This window comes from Rissa tridactyla, chromosome 7, assembly GCF_028500815.1.
Source record: "Rissa tridactyla isolate bRisTri1 chromosome 7, bRisTri1.patW.cur.20221130, whole genome shotgun sequence".
Lineage (NCBI taxonomy): Eukaryota > Metazoa > Chordata > Aves > Charadriiformes > Laridae > Rissa > Rissa tridactyla.
In genome coordinates, this window is record NC_071472.1 from 33,059,142 (window position 1) to 33,075,045 (window position 15,904).

The following is a 15,904-nucleotide window of genomic DNA, read 5'->3' on the forward strand; positions in this document are numbered from 1 at the left end:
AGGTCTCTCTAATAAGTCATTATCATTCAAAGTATTTAAGCACATCTTTTAGTTCAGCTTTAGCAAAGGACTTGTCTTTACATAAGTGCACACAGAAAGTTATATATACACTTGTGTGATATGGAGAGTTGAGTTTTTTGCTGTTTGCTGCATACTTGAAATCTTGAATTTTTATCTTCCCCTAGGACAGAAATGTAGTCAAGTAGCAATGCTAAATACATCTCCAGATTAGGACTAGATGACCTTTAAAGGTCCCTTCCAACCCAACACATTCTATGATTATGCCTATAACAAGTCTGTTTTAATAAAAGCAACTTCTGTTGATACGTTAGGCAAGAAGATCTCTTATTTTTTTTTATGTTCCTAAACGCCTTTTAACCCTTGTCCCAAAATAAACTTCTGTCTGACTAGAAGAAAGATGGGGCTTATTTCCCATTTGTCTGATCTATCTACCACTGGTTTGTTGCTTTTTTCCATTTGCAGAGCTTGGCTATTGCAAGTACCAGTAGTGAATTCAGACTTACGGATGATAGATTTACTTTTTTCTTATCTTTCTTGAATGCCTTTGACATTGTCTATAGATTTGCAGACGTGACTAGAGATTTACTGGATAAATCAGGATTTGGGAGTCCCTCCTATGATAATTTTGTAAGAAGTATGAAACACGTGGATTTTAATCAAAGTGGATACTACTTAATCATAACATTAAAATTTATGGAAGATGTTTGCATGAATGGTGAGATTTGCACCTCTACCAGCAGAAGGTAGCTATGTAATTTATATGTTCATATGGGGTTTGAATACCCCGCGTTTTGACCAGTGAGGTCAAAAGACAGTAATCTACTAAAAAGACACTGCTATATCAGGTGATATTAATCTGCTAAGTATTTTGCTTAGATAATGGAAATAACTGTAAGTATAAGAATGCTTGCCTCCTAGTAGGATTACCTGAGAGTGATAATTTCATAAAGCTAGAAATTTAAAAAAATAGTTTTAATGTTATATAGGCATTATTTATTTAAACATTAAATAGGCTGATATTTTACCACAGTCCTTACAGTATCAACACCAAAGCAACTCTTCTATTCAAAAAGAGCCAGAACTTTTTTCTCACATTAGTCACATGTGGGATGGAACTGTTCTCAGTTACATATGATATTTTTACTTAGGTCAAATATTAAAATGGCACAAAGCCAATCTGTGGAATTAAGGTTTCTCTTTGCAGAGAATGCTTTCATTATTGAGGCAATGTAAAGCTTTTGCCCGTACTATTCATTTCTCATTGTTGAAGTACTTGAGTTCTGCAGCTCATACAAGTGTGTTTTTATCATACCAAGTCAAAGTTGCTTTTTAAAAATCTTTTGTCTGATAGAGAAATGACTTGCCTTTTTCCTGTAAAAGGCATTCTTTTGCTATTTGACATGCACAAACATGGGATATTGATAATAAAGCAATATACAAATGTGAACAATCATCAAATACTAACATTCTAACATTCAGTGCCCAGATAAAATAAACTGTTACTGAGTTTTGTACAATATCAAAAACCAGCAGCACAAAATGTTAATTGTGCTCTGAAAAGGTTTTATTTCCCTCCAAAAGTTTTTGAGTAAATTTCTTAGTATATAACAGGCTTTCTTAAAACAAGCACATTTCTGAGAGTTGTAAGACCTTGTAAATCTCTTTAAAAGCTCTTATCTGAAATCATGTTGGAGGAAAAAAAACCAAGCTATTGATGGGTTTTCGAAATGTGGATTCGCATGGAATCCATTGCCTTGACTTAAACTACTTCTTTCCCCTTTCCTAGTAATTCACAAACTCTGCATTATCTTGCTCTTACGTTGGAATTACAATTCCTCTTTTGTGGAGCAACTAGACTTTTCTTGCAGACAAAACGTCACTGAACTCATTACCCAAATGTCCACAAATGTCCAAAGCTAAGAGCACCATTTTGCAAAGTAGTAGTTTCAAATGAGTTAAAATCACTTTAGCAAAAGTCAGATATTATTTCTAGCATCTTTGTCTGTTGAGAATCTTTAGTCCACAGTCAAGAAAACTCTGAGGTAACACACTCTGGTGTCTGCTAAAACTCTGGCTTCATTTCTGAAACAGTGTTGAAGCACCAGTGGAATGATGTACCATTTTGGCATTGAAATTCTGATGTTTTACTGGTCTGTTACATTTTTGCTTTATTAGGCTCATACAGTTAAATCTAAAAGTTGTGCTCTGTAAAATAAAGAAAATTAATTAAGTATTTTTCACTTTTCCTTCCTTACCCTTTCTTTGACCCCTTTTACTTTGTTTTTCCTTTTGCCCTCTTTCTTCTAATGTAGCTGACCATCTGACTTTGTCCTAGGAACTGGTGTATTTCTTGGGCAGGCTGGCAAATGGGGTCTCATTCAAAGAAAGGAGCATGTTTTTTTTTAAGGAAGGATTTCCATTTACTGGCATTTTAACTTGATGTAGCAGTTCTGTCTTCCCAATGATAAGGTCCAAGGGGTAGGAACTGCAACACTTTATTCCATGAATAAAGTGTACAAATTCAGTGTCATCAGCAATGTTTGCTTTCAGCTTAATGTGAAGTCAATTAGTCTATGGATTGACTCCCACTGAGTTCAGTGAGGCTTTTGAGCATGCTTGCTGGAAGATTTCTACTTCCTTTTCTAAGATTGTTATTCAGACAGTGAGAGCAAGTGATGGGGTTCATTGGTCTTCATAATTAAATAAAACAATTTAGGGTTTGACTTTGTAGTAAAATCTAAACAGGTTATGGTGACAGTCATTAAAAAGTACATTAGAGAGCTTCTTAATGTTATAAAAACCTCAATCTAGAACAAAATTAAAAGTCTTAGTTTCTAGAAGGAAGGTGAGGTGAGTAAATGGTCTGAGTTGTGAGAAATAGCTTATTTAACAGCTGTTAAGCCATTATGGAAAAGGAAGAGAATCTTCCATATGTTTCATATGAGAGCAGGCAAGCATCACTCCCTGCTTTACAAGTAAATCTGCTTAGAATTGAAAATTCTTGTTCAAGACTGGCATTTATCATTATTTTCTCAGCCAGCAGCTCCTGAGAAGAAAACATTGAGAGAGAAGCTTCTTTAAGCATTTAAATTATTTTCCCCAGGGTCACGTACAAATGTGCAGAGAATTTTGGCTAAACCATCACTGTTGGTTGTGGTTTTATTTTAAATTTCTATGTGAATCTGCTAATTCATAATTTCATCCTGAATACTCTATGGAATATACAGATATGCTTTCTCACAAACAGAGTAAAAGTCTGTGCGACAAGGCACACCACTTAAAAATCATAAGGAAGGTTCTTTTTTATATTAAAATGTAACCACAAGCAAACTTTTGTCTAGAACAGATTTAATTAACTGTCATTAGAACTTCAGATAAAGGACAAACAAATAAAATCAATAGAATTCCTCATTTCCAGATCTGAAGTATTCAGTGAATGTCTATGAAATTGATGTGTTTTAATGCTTCTGGGTAGTGCTTGCAAAGGATCCTGAAGGAAGATAATTTTCTTTCATTCCATAACAAACACAAGTAAACTTTTCATTAAATTGAATAAGGAAATGACAAACAAATTCATACAGGCTGTATTCACAGAAGGACAATAAGAAGTCAGGCTGTATCACTTTGTCAGAGGATGAAAGTTCATAAAATGTTTAGGATTCCAAAATGTTATACATGAAAATAAGTGATGAGCAAAGATGGCAGAATAGTCCGTTTATAAAGTCCTGCTGTAAACTAGAGTTACGGTTTCACTGTGAGTGAAGTTCTATCAGTAAAGTTTAATACTGCAGTGAGTTCCATAGAATAATTCCCATTTATGTGATAGCTATTGTATTTGCCTGTATCGCATCTTATACTGTTTATCAGCAGATTCAGGATTTTCAGTGTTGTCTTCTCTATGAATTTTCCACAACCCATTAAAGAAAGTGATCTCTACTTTCTGCCTCTTGACCTCTTACAATGTCATATAATTTGTGGGTAGACTATTGATGAGAATCCTTTAGTCATTATTGTTGAATTTTAGTAAATAATATAGATTTTAAAATGCCTGAATACTTTAAAGCTCTTGTTTGGAATGCTCTTTGATCATCAGGGAAATGCATAAAAATGTCTAAACTGATCAGATTTTGAATTTTAATTGGAACCTTGCACTGCGGTAAATGAAATTGAAGAGTACTGTGAAATCTGCCAATGAATTTCCAGAGCATCGGGAATTCTGACATTGCCACTACTGAGAACCTGATTTTATTGGTCTTACGATTGTTCAGAATACATGCAACATGTAAGCACATGTAAGCATGAAATAGAAACTCAGGCCACTTTATCAAATGCAAATCTGTATGATTACACTGAAAGTTAATGTGAAGAAAACTTTCCACAATTCTGGTTTCTACAATGGCTTTTGGGAAAGACATCTGTGTACCTGCCAAGGGGTTGGAAACATTCTGCTCCAGGACTTAAAGCTAAAATTCTGTAGAACTTAGTAGCTTTTGGTTTGTCTCCCAAGCTTTGTTTTGAATTTTAGGGTTTTGAAAACAACTACATTTGGGGGGTGTGTGCGTGTGGAGGAAGGGAAGAGATGAGAAGAAAGGGGCAGGGAAGAAATAAAAGTATCCAGATGCAACTTACTTGAAATCACTGTGGTCTATTTTACTTCAGAAAAGGGGTATGCAGAGTCTTGCTCTTGTGGAATAGGAGACTGGCCAGCTGGAAAGTAGATTTGCAAAAAAGCCACTGTGGGTCCTGGTGGACACCAAGCTGACTGTGAGCCAGTAAGCCAGCAGTGCACCATCATGGTAAAGGCCTGTGACGCCTTCGGCTGTGCTAGGAAAAGTGTTGACAGCCGTTTGAGGGAGGTGGTCCTTTCTCCTCTACTCTGTACTGATGATGCCACCTCTGCAGTTCTGTGTCCAGTTCTGTGCTTTCCACTGCAAGGGACGTAGACAAACTGGAGCAAGTCCAATGAAAAGCTAGCAACAGGAATAAGAGACAGGGACATCTGTGACATGGTTTAACCCCAGCCAGCAACTAAGCACTATGCAGCTGCTCACTCACTCCTCCCCGGTGGGATGGGGAAGAGAATCAGAAGAGTGAAAGGGAGAGAACTTGTGGGTTGAGATAAAGATGGCTTAATAGGTAAAGCAAAAGCTGCATGCACAAGCAGAGCAAGGAATTCATTCACTGCTTCCTATTGGCAGGCAGGTGTTCAGCCACCTCCAGGAAAGCAGGGTTCCATCGCTTGTAATGGTTACTTGGGAAGACAAAATGCCATAACTCTGAATGTGCCTCCCTTCCTCCTTCTTCCCCCAGATTTATATGCTGAGCATGACATCATATGGTATGGAATAACCCTTTGGTCAGTTGGGGTCAGCTGTCCGGCTGTGCCTCCTCCCAACCTTTTGTGCACTCCCAGCCTACTTGCTGGCTGGGGTGAGGAGCAGAAAAGGCCTTCGCTCTGTGTAAGCACTGCTCGGCAATAACTAAAACATCCCTGTATTATCAACACTGTTTTCAGCACAAATTCAAAACATAGTCCCATGCTAGCTGCTATAAAGAAAACTAAATCCCGGCAAAAAACAGTACAATCTGTCATAGAAAGAGAGGTTGAGAGAGCTGTGACTGTTTAGTATTGAAAAGAGAAAGCTCAGGGAGATGTTATCAATGTGTATAAATACCTGATGAATTGAATAAAGATGACAAAGCCAGAGTCTTCTCAGTGATGTCCAGTGATGCGGCAAGAGGCAATGGACACAGGCTGAAGTACAGGAAGCTGCATTTAAATGTAAGGAAAAACTTCTTTCCTGTGAGGGTGATGAAACACTGGAACAGGTGGCCTAGAGAGGTTGTGGAGTCTCCATACTTGGAGATATTCAAAAGTCCAACTAGACATGGTCCTGAGCAACCTGCCCAAGCTGACCATACTTTGAGTAGGTGGGTTGGTCTAGACACCTCTGGAGTCCCCTTCCAACCTTAGCCATTCCATGATTCTCTAATGCATCTCAAGGAAACACATGTGAAACCTGAGACAAAGAAAGATATTGCAGGCCACATTGACCTGAAGCTAAATCTCTATGTGATACAGAACTTTCCTAATCCTTTTACTCATCGATCTAGGGACTTGTAATGACATTCAGGATTCTGTTCTGTTAGGAGTTCCATATCCAGACTTCACTCAGCTGCATTCGGAATGAAAGTCTATCATCAGAACAGCTGGTATAGTCTTGCCCATTTGTGTTTTTCTTGGAGCGGGGGGGAGATGGGGACGGGACAGACAGACCCAACAAAAAAAACCAAACCCAAACTTAATTGATTACAGATCCAACAGAGCAGTTGCTTTTCAAGAGGAATTCGGTGCCATATTGTGAAGTTTTGTTTTTGTTAAATCTAACAGTGGAAGCAATGTGACTTGTAGCAATATGAATAGACAAATTTTGGCAGGATGCTTTGCTAGAAGTGATTGCCAGAAACCCCCACACAGCAAAAAGATGACAGGATGGATATTTTCTGCCTACCTGGATCATGGGTTTCCCAAGGCCTCTGGCTTTGCTGTATTCAGTCTTGTATGTCCTTAAAAAATCAGAGCAATAATCACCAGAATGTTTCTATGTGCATATCTCACAAAAAAAAGACTAAATGGTAGGAGTGGTTTTACATAGCATTGGCAAACACTACAGAATATCTCAATAGGAACAGTCAAGGAAACAAATTCATATTGTCCTACTTTAGCCCCTTATAATAGGCAGCTAAATTCCATGGATAGTCAGTGAAAGGATGCACCTCCAGATGTTGATTTAAAGCCAGAGATCAATTTAGGAGACAGTCTAGCAAATGGACTGTCTCATATCAGTTTGGTGCGAACCGCTTCTCTAAACTGCCAGCAATTTTCATTGCATCCTTCACTGAAATTGAGAAGCCCCAATTCTATGATCTATTTTTAGAGATGTAAGTTCTTAAACCCAAGTTAATAAATGAAGCCGTTAATGCAGTTAGACTCCTCAGCCCATTTAGTACCAATTTATTTAACCTGAAAAATGTTCAGGGAAAATAAGCCAAAATGGTACTGAACTATCTTTCTCCCTTTAAATGAAACAGGGATTTGCATATACTTTAAACATATATCCTCTCAGAAACTTAGATTTTATTGAGGGTGGCAGTGTTTGGATCCATTTTAAGAAGAATTATATGTGAATAAATTTCTGAGAGAATACATGGTTTTCTTCTGTAATCACTGTTTTTAATTTTCTTAATGCACTTTTCACTGTTGTTTTGTCTGAATACATTTTTATTTTTGTTTCTCCAGACAGAATCCTGCCACAAGCATTTTTAAATCAGACATTAATAGCATAGTTCACAGTTGTTACTGCCAGGCCTCAAACACAAATACTGCATTTGTGTTCAGAGGAAAAAAGCAAACATCAGATCTTAATTATGTGCATTTGTGCGTTCTTCTGTGTCTAAACAATCTGGCATAAAGGGTTTACATCACTATCAGTTAACTGTAGGTCTTTAACTGTCAGGATCACCAGCTGTGTGATTTGCATTGGTGGGGGGTTTGTCCCATTTCTTGCTTGTTGTTTTTAAATGGCAGAATTGCCAGGGAAACTTGAAGCTATATATGACTCCTTTACCCATAAGAAAAATACTAGGAGAGACTTTTGTATTGAATGCTTAGCCAAAATTAGTTGATTTATTTGCAGGCTGTTTGCAAACAATTTTTTGTGGGATTCAGTTTCTTTCATAGAATCATAGAATTGTTAGGGTTGGAAGGGACCTTAAAGATCATCTAGTTCCAACCCCCCTGCCATGGGCAGGGACATCTCCCACTAGATCAGGTTGCTCAAAGCCCCATCCAGCCTCGTCTTAAAAACTTCCAGGGATGGGACTTCCACCACCTCTCTGGGCAACCTGTTCCAGTGTCTCACCACCCTCATGGTGAAGAACTTCTTCCTAACGTCCAGTCTTAATCGTCCCATCTCCAGTTTTAATCCATTCCCTCTAGTCCTACCATTACCTGACATCCTAAAAAGTCCCTCACCAGCTTTCCTGTAGGCCCCTTAAGATACTGGTAGGCCACTGTAAGGTCTCCTCGGGGCTTTCTTTTCTCCAGACTGAACAACCCCAACTCTCTCAGTCTGTCCTTATAGGAGAGGTGCTCCAGCCCTTTGATCATCCTCGTGGCCCTTCTCTGGACACGTTCCAGCACGTCTGTATCTCTCTTGTAGTTGGGACTCCAGAACTGGACGCAGTACTCCAGGTGGGGTCTCACGAGAGTGGAGTAGAGGGGGAGACTCACCTCCCTTGACCTGCTGGCCACGTTTCTCCTGATGCAGCCCAGGATACGACTGGCTTTCTGGGCCGCTAGTGCACACTGATGGCTCATGTTGAGCCTCTCGTCTACCAGCACCCCCAAGTCCTTTTCTTCAGGGCTGCTTTCAAGCCAGTCACTGCCCAGCCTATATCAGTGCTTGGGATTGCCCTGACCCAGATGGAGGACCTTGCACTTGGCCTGGTTGAACTTCATGAGGTTGGCATCGGCCCACCTCTCCAGCCTCTCAAGGTCCCTCTGGATGGCATCCCTTCCCTCCAGCATGTCAGCTGCCCCACACAGCTTGGTGTCATCGGCGAACTTGCTGAGGGTGTACTCTATGGCACTGTCCATGTTGCTGACGAAGATGTTAAACAAGACCGGTCCCAGTACTGATCCTTGAGGGACTCCACTTTTCACTGGCCTCCACTTGGACATGGACCCATTGACAGCCACTCTTTGGGTGTGGCCGTCAGGCCAGTTCTTTGTCCACTGAATTGTCAGTCCCTCAAACCCATATTTTATCAGCTTGGAGACCAGGATGTCATGCGGGACAGTGTCAAAGGCTTCGCTCAGCTCCAGGTAAATGATATCAGTTGCTCTCCCCTTGTCTATTGATGTTGTGATCTTCTCATAGAAGGCCACCAGGTTTGTCAGGCACGACTTGCCCTTGGTAAAGCCGTGTTGATTCTACCCAATCACCCCTTCCTTATTCTTCTGCCTCAGCAGTGCCTCCAGGAGGATCTGCTCCATAATCTTACCAGGCACGGAGGTGAGACTGACTGGCCTATAGTTCCCTGGGTCCTCCTTCTTTCCCTTTTTGAAAATGGGGATTATATTTTCCCTTTTCCAGTCAGTGGGGGCTTCACCAGACTGCCATGACTTTTGGAATATAATAGAGAGCTGTTTAAGCAACCTCATCCGCCAGTTCCTTCAGTACCCGTGGGTGTATCGCATCAGGTCCCATGGACTTGTTCACTTTCAGGTTCATCAGATGGTCACAAACCTGATCTTCACTTATGATGGGCAGTTCTGTCCAACCCCTGCCGTTGTCTTCTGTGACTCCAGGAGTGTGGCTGGAGCCCTTGCCAGTGAAGACTGAGGAAAAGAAGTCATTGAGAGCCTTGGCCTTCTCCATATCACTTGTCACCAGCTCCCCCATTTCCTTTCTGAGGGGCCCCACACCCTCCTTAGTCTTTTTCTTACCATTAATGTACCTATAGAAATTTTTGCTGTTTCCCTTGATCTCCTTGGCTAGATTTAATTCTAACTGAGCTTTAGCTTTTCTCACCAGGTCTCTTGTTGTTCGGACAGCTTCCTTGTATGCCCCCCATTCCAGCTGTCCTTTCTTCCAGTCCTTATAAAGTTTCTTTTTGTGTGACAGTGTGTCCAGGAGCTCTGTGTTCATACAGGCAGGTCTCCTAGCATTCTTTCCTGCCATCCTCTTTGTCGGTATAGTTTGCTCCTGGACACAGAGAAGGTGATCCTTGAATACTGACAAGCTGTCCTGGGCCCCCCTTCCCTCTAGAGCTTTGGCCCACAGCACTTTGGCCAGCAGATCCCTGAAGCGATCAAAGTCTGCGTGCCTGAAGTCCAGGGTCGTAGGCTTGGAATATGTCCTCCTACTTGCCCTGAGGATCTTAAATTCTATCGCTTCGTGGTCACTGCAGCCAAGGTTATCCCTGAGCCTCACGTTGTTCACCAGCCCTTCCCTGTTGGTGAGAATGAGGTCCAGCATAGCACCTTTTCTTGTTGGTTTCTCTACCATTTGGAGGAGGAAGTTGTCATCTATGCATTCCAGGAACATCCTGGATTGCTGGTGTCTTGCTGTGTTGTCCCTCCAGCAGATGTCAGGGTCATTGAAATCCCCCATGAGGACCAGGGCCTGTGAATGCGAAGCCACTTCTATCTGCCTATGGAGGGCCTCATCTGCTTGGCTCTGCTGGTCAGGTGGCCTGTAGCAGACCCCTACTGTAACATCGCCTTCGCCTTTCCCTTTAATCTTAACCCATACACTCTGAATGAGCTCCTCATCCTTCCCCATGTGGAGCTCCATCAATTCTAGCTGGTCAATGATGTGGAGGGCAACACCTCCTCCCCTCCCACCCTGCCTGTCCTTCCTAAAGAGCTTGTATCCGTCTATCCCTACATTCCAGTCACGGGAACCATCCCACCAAGTTTCAGTAATGGCCACTAAGTCATGGCTTTCCAGCAGCATAGTGGCCCTTAATTCATCCTGTTTATTGCCCAAGCCGTGTGCATTTGCATAGAGGTACTTCAGCTGGGCTGGCCGTGTCACCCTCTTGCGCAAATCCCCCTTGATTCCCTTGGTGTGTCCCAGTGCATCATCTCCAGCTTGCCTTCTTTGCGGGATTCAGTATGACTGAGCAGGCTGAGCATTAGGGCAGAGGTCAGAATTATGGAGACCTGTCTTCATTACTGTGACCTGCACTATATTCTCGTGTTCCTGTTTCTGAATAGACAAATGATGAGTGGTTTGTCAGCTCTTTGGAGCATGGATTGAGTTTCACTCTGCCTGTCACAGTAGGACTGTCCTCCTGGCATTTCTAGTAATAAGCTTTAAAACTTGAAAAATGAGTATAGGTCATTCAGGCTTTGGATTGATGATCAATTGTTGAAAGCTATTATTGCGATTCATCGTTTTCTGATGGATCACTAGAATTGCATCATAATTACTCCTTCTTCCATTTTGTAAAGTATGGGAGGTGCTAAACTTCAGCACAAGTAAACTCATATAAAGACATTCTTTGCAAAGAACTATAAACAAAAGTTTAACAAACGTTAAAGAAGATAAGAAAGGTCACAAAGACAATTCTATTAATTGTTTTGGAGCTTGGTCAGATCTCATTTGTAGAAACACAAATAGAACTGGACCTATTAAGAGTTAAGTGCCAGGGAGTGCTCAAAGAACATCCAGCAAGAACTCTGATCAAATCACTGCTCAGAATAAAAGAAATATCACCTAAACCTATCTGCACATCTGCATGATCTGTGCCGTGCAGAGCCTCAGGCTCACTCAATAGAACTGTGGCAAGTAAAGCAGGAATGTTGTTACCTGAGACTCCAAGTATTTGCAAATTGTACCACTGAATGAAGTAAAACTTCAGCGTACTATTTTTGGGTCTATGTAAATCCACTTATGCTTGCTTCTCATTTTAAAATCTGGTCTTCTAACATATCAGCATTTTGTTTTCGATTGGTATTGTAAAGAGGTTAAATGATTTTTAGTTATTTGGTAATATATTTAACTGAGAATATGAATCTGATATAGCTGGGAGTGAGCAGCAACAGATTTAGATTTGGTTGACTTGTCCCCCTTTTAATATAAATGGAACTTAGCATTTATTCTTTCAGTTAGAAGTTTGATTATAATCTAGAGACTCTTGTTAAAGTGTCGGCTAAAAGTATTGTTACAAGCAAGATGTTTTCATTTTGTTTGCAGCTAGGAAAGTTTTGTTAAATATGCTGTTGTGCCAAAGCCATAGAAATAGTGCTTTTTTCTGCAGTGTGAAGTCAAGTCCAGCAGACTGAACATTAAGATCTTTCTAGAGCAAGAAATATGGGTGACTTGGAGAGATAAGTTGTCATTAATTGTATTTTAAAGTTTTGGAGATGGATCAAAACAGAATCCATGTTCAAGATTCTTTCTAAAACATTATGATACATCAATTTATTGTTGATCTTGTCTGGAGAAAAGTATATACCAATTATTACCCATCTCTAAAAAGAATTCGGGTAGATCTATTTTATGCTCCATTTTTGATTAGTGGATAGAAGTTTAGTATTTATTAAATCAGCTCATTTGTTTCTTGCTTTTTCATGCAAAACACTCAACCGGAAGACCAAGAGGCCTATCTTGGAAAATGAATTATTATTTAGGTGTTACTTTATAGTATGGACAATGAAGCTGCTATGAGTGGTTAAAAGGGGATGAATGAAATACATCTTGTCTGTTTTTAATAAATGCCTTTCTCTGTACATGCAAAAGACTTTTATTTTTAGCACGCTGAAATAAAGGAACAAAGGAAAAGGAAATTGAGTGTGTACATATTGGATATTTGTGATGAAGTCATCACTTGGAGACAATGAACTTTGAGAAATGAAGATTAATTAAACTTGATACTAATAGGACAAGTGGAGGCATTATCAGTCCAGGAACACTTACCTGAGTCTGATAGGATGACAACAGGATAGGTTTGGAAAAGCTAGAATGTGCTCTTAATTTTTTTTTAATAAATATGAAAGAACATGTAGAAGTGAGGATTTTTGTTCTGACAAATCTGTTTTTTTAATTATTATAGGTATTGGAGCCAGCTCATATGTAATGAGGTGCAGTGTGACTATGGATACTCAAGACTTGGCTACACAAAGAGAAATAGCAAGTGCTATCCAAAGTAGCAGTACAAGAGGTTTGAAGGATCTGTGGATGATCGCTTTTCCTCACAATGTGAAAATTGAACTAACTTGTGGTGTGGAAAGCTTTAAAGGTAAGATGACAATATTCTGACTTTGCATGAAGACTGAATGTATTTAATACTATGTTCTTGAGAATACTTCTTATATGTCTGTCCTCAACCAGCAGAAATGTGCTTTAAAGAGTTGGCCTGTGACTCTGAAAAAAGGACAGCTGCGGTGGCACTAGTTGGAATCACTCCAGAGGACTGTAAGCGTTGTGCGTTGTGTGCACTGATGTAAGGCTGGATAATTTTGGAAGAGGGGAAGCAATTTTCATATTATTTTATAAGATGTATGTATGTATAATCATATCTCTTAAACATGTATTTTAAATCTCAGCATCGAAAAACTTTGCTGTATTGAATTGGTGAAGTATATGAACTTAAATAATCCTAACTTGCTGTGTTTGGGGAAGCACAAATGAACAGTGTGAATCGGGAATCAATCCATATTAATGACTGTGCTTTGTTCCAATGTTTTAATTAGGGAACAGTGTCACATACTGCTATAGAATATTGTGATTTATCCGCCCCTATCTGATGATCTTTTGGCTTGAGTAACAAATAAGAACATAGTCCTCTTTGGAATGGCTTTGAAGGTATGAGCTGAAAATATTATTCAAAGGTGGATAAAATTAATACATCCTTTTAGAAATACACACGGTGAAGTTAACTGACCTGCTCAAGATGCATTAGCAAAATGTGTCAGTAGTCAAGAGCCATTTAAAGTTCCTGACTCCCAGTCCCTCTTTTTACCTAATTTTTTCCAGATCAGTCTACAGAATGGTGCTCTCACCAGTGATTGAGGCAGTCAACAGAACTGAAATACTGTGTATATATTTTTCCTACAATGAGTTTTCTTCTTGTAAGTAACTTAGCTCTTTAGAATTTTCTGTTTTGTTTTTTTTTTTTGGATGAGATGAAGATAAAAGGAGTGAGGGAGATAAATAGGGAGGCAAGTTAAATATGAAAGAAAATTTTCACACTTCTTATTGATACTTATACTTCAGAAGGAAATGGTCATCACCATAAGTTAACAAAATGGAAATGTATGTATATTAAAATGAGATTTTTGTTATTCCTACCATGAATAGAATGCCTTGACTAACAATAATTGGTTTCATGTCTTGGAATTGGGGTCGGTGGCCAGGAAGATTCCTATAACAAATTCGTAAGAAATTTATAATTTTTTCTGGCTATCTAAAACAGGAGTTCATATGTTACACCTACTTTCGATATGCTCATTTGATGATTTACTTTGTGGGATGTAAGATTGTTAGTCAGTGCATTAAATCCATGCTTTTTTGAGATGTTTTTGACCCTTCTTTATTTACAGTTTATGTAACAGTGCTGATTGCTGCACAGTGAATTCAAGTTGCTGTCTAAAACTTAATCTTCAAATCCTGTATGAATATCTGTGGAAGCAGACCCTGTATGACCTGAACTTCTTTCAAAAATCTTATTTGCCGGGAATTCCATGTAAGAATATAGCTTTGTTTTGGAGAATCTGTGCTGTGTTGCTGTCATTTAGCTGTTGCAGGGGATGTTATGGAATGTACTGATGAACAAAAAATTAATTATAAATAATCCCGTGTTTAGCAGTCTTCTAAACTAGAGAGAGATTTCAATGTAGCAGACCAACTGGATGCAGTAGTAGCAAGGATACAATGACCAAATTGCATTTGCTCTTGAAATACTGTTAAAGATTTCTTTGTTTTCATCTGTATGGTAAACTTTAGACTCATTGAATTTGTAGGTAATTTTGCTACTGATTCCAGTAGGACTAAAACTTTAGCTACAGTATGCAGCACTGCTGGGTATTTCTGCTGACTTCTCCCTTTGAATACCTGACTCTCTTATGCTTTTTAGTATTAATACTGTAGATGGCTTTAACCTCCTTTCATTGTGAATGTTTAATTTTATTTGTTGGTTTACTTGTTATGTTTATTTTGATGTTAAACATATCCATTCTTCTTTTGAACTGCTTCTTAGCAAACATCCAGCAGACCAAATAAACGCCAAGTGGAACTAGTCCTTGTCACAGCTACATAACAAAACTTTCCAATGTATCTCGATATCCAGCCAAGTTAGTGCACCCTACAGCAGAACTGTCAGAATTCATTCACAGAATCCTGCACATGCTGATCCAGTGTGATGATATACTTCATCCAGTGCACTTTAATTCCTTACTGTTTCACAATGGTTGATCCTTACCTGCTTCCCTGCTTTAGTACTGTTTCTGCACCAGAGGTATTAACTCCTTTTTGTGTTGGTTGTTTTTTTTTCTTTCTTTTTCTTTTTTCTGCCTGTAAGGCTGTTAGAAATAATTAGGCCAAAAGAAGAGACATCTTTTCTAACCTGATTCTGGCTTCCTGTTTGTTGCTGCTTTGTCAATCTGATGCAGGTATTTTTCCTGAAGTCCATTCTTTTTAAGTGTAGTCATTACTCTGAGGCACAAAAAATGAGGTTTTCATGACAAATTTGTAGACCAAGATTTTTAAATCTCAGGAGTGATTGTGAGTGCTTAATTAGCATTACTTGAGGACCTTGATTTTCAAATATCACTCTATTGTTTGGTAACTCAAACATTTTTCGTATAACATGATACGATTACTCCAAAATTAACCCATGAAAAAGCATCAGAAACATTTGAAAGATATGGTTGTAAAATGGATCTAAGTTATGGAATCTAAGTTTTACTTCAAAATTCAAAATGCAGTGAGGCAAATATGATCTTCTCAGGACAAATAAACCTCTTAGTGAAATCATGCTTTTTAAGAAAGCATTGCCTTTACCAATGTTATGCAGCTTCATGTACTTCATAGTTTTCATCTCCATGTGTTTAATAGTTTTCAACTGACAGGCAAGCTAACACAGATGAACAAAGGCTGATAGGTGCTTTTTGACAGCTTTGGATGAAGTGAGTGAAAAGCAGCATAATTCATATGAACAGCTTACAGGGAGACGTTGAGTGTTGTCATAGCTGTTACCACTCAGCTGATCTCAAGAGACCTTCTTATTCTAGAATAAGTAGCATTCAGGATAGTTGAGTTCTCAGAAGAAATGAAATTAAGGCAGGAGGGGAGGAAGAGCAGAGGAGCTT